The sequence below is a fragment of the Sinohyriopsis cumingii genome, unplaced genomic scaffold (assembly GCF_028554795.1).
Source record: "Sinohyriopsis cumingii isolate HCF-2022 unplaced genomic scaffold, ASM2855479v2 utg000972l, whole genome shotgun sequence".
In the NCBI taxonomy this organism is placed as follows: domain Eukaryota; kingdom Metazoa; phylum Mollusca; class Bivalvia; order Unionida; family Unionidae; genus Sinohyriopsis; species Sinohyriopsis cumingii.
Window position 1 is genome coordinate 71,326 of NW_028315949.1, and position 2,051 is coordinate 73,376.

Consider the following 2,051-nt stretch of genomic DNA (forward strand, 5'->3'; position numbering starts at 1 on the left):
AGAAAGAAACATAATTGGAGTGTCGACTGATCCTCAACTGGGAAATCTTGGATCAAAGGCCTCATCAGTTCAGCAATTGAATCTCTAGGAAATCAGTATATTCTCTCATCTGCTGAAGCAACCATGACTACAAATGTTTCATCCCAGCCCAGAATGTCTGAACCTGCACATCAGGATCGTATTAATGCACTCTCAGGGACAGACCGTTTCACAACCAGTTATGGAGAAATTTATCAATTGAGATGGCACTCCAGCCTAAAGACTTACGAAAGCAGTATAATAGATCTCACAGTGGTGTGCATAGGAATACTTTATACCACTGCAGGCATCCATACCTCAATAGCTATCTTCCAGTCACATTTAAACCTACCATTCCATGATCACTTTGTCTTTGCATTATAGCAAAAGAGAGGATATCAGAGAAATCAAAGACCTATCCAATCATCTGTCAATTTTTGATAATGCAGGCCCAATGACCTTTGATCCAAGAGGAATCAATCAAGGGTACTAATCTGGCTGAACCTGACACAGTTTGAACTGTTCTCAAGAGTTTCATTTGTTTACTTTTCGTATTAGACCTGCCTACTCACTGCATTAGTGAATGGCAGGCAGAATCAGCAAAATGCTTCCCTTATTCTGTGCTGTTGTATTATCCATTCCATGGGATGGAGATCTAAATTTCTCTGACTTTTATCTCAAAGATCTTTCATCCTATAGGGCTAAACTCAGTCTGGTGGGACCTATAAGCATGGAACAAACGGTTACCTTCACAGATCGTTTGACAGCTTCATCAGGACTAGGCATCATGACTAATACTGGTTTTGAGGAGAGAAGGTCTTTCCAGGACAAGGTGATTTATCTCCTTCCACCTCTTATCTATGCTCCTTTGCTATTAAGATATGATAACATATTTGAAGAAGAAATCAATTTATTCTAGTGAAGTACGTTTCTTAAAAATGCTTGATGATATTATACATACAGACTCCACAGTTACTTCCATATAGAGAATGTGCCTTCCACTCCAGAGGTAACTGAAGAATTCATTGGATTTAGCTCCAATGCTGGTATTAAGGGGAGATCACTCTTCTTAACTGTCACCTAGGTGGGCATCTAACTTACAGCATTTTAGCTAAAATGTTTTGCTGGGAGGGCTGGATTTGCGAGATAGTAGTAATTCTCCTTATATATTATGATCGGGTAAGTATTATCGATGAAAAAGATTTTACTTAAACAAAATTGATTTCTGATAAGATCCACAATTATTCACCATAAGAAAGGTTTGACATCAGCAAAAACAAACAAACAATTGTGCAAGTTATCAGAAAAATTTTGACAATGGAAATAGACCAATGTACTGTAAATATTTGATTCAAAATGCATGTTCGGTGAAAGTGCTATTGCATATACATTAAAGGTCACAGTGGCTCAAATTATTAGAATAACAGACTTGCATGTGTGTCTAAAGTCTGCTAGCAGACAGGTTGGTTGCTGTAATGTGTCTCTGGGCAAGACATGTTAGTCAAACTGTCTTCACAAAATATAATCTTTCTTGTGTTAATGTGCTGTTAATACCGAACAGCCAACCACTGCTCCTGTGGCCTAGTGGTTAGAGCATCCACCTCGGATGCGTGAGGTTGTGGGTTTGATACCCAGCTGAGTTGTACCAAAGACTTATAAAAATGGTACTAACAGCTGCCTCACTTGGTGCTCAGCATTAAGATGTCAGTGTTAGGACTGGTCAGCCTGGTGTCAGAATAATGATGCCCCAGTGCTAGACATCACTATAAACTGCCACATTGCAGACATTGTAGTGATATGACTGAAAATTTGTTAAAGCTACATTATAAAACCAAATTACACATACACACACACACCAAAACAATCAATCAATCACTATGCAATTCTTTCAAAGCCAGCACATTATATCCAGTATGGATTTTCCATTCAATAACTTTTGATGAATTAAAATAAAATTTGGTATTGGGCATTATATTTATCATTTGGTTGAATCAAATGTTTATTGTCAAGACCTAGGACGTGGTTTGGTAGTT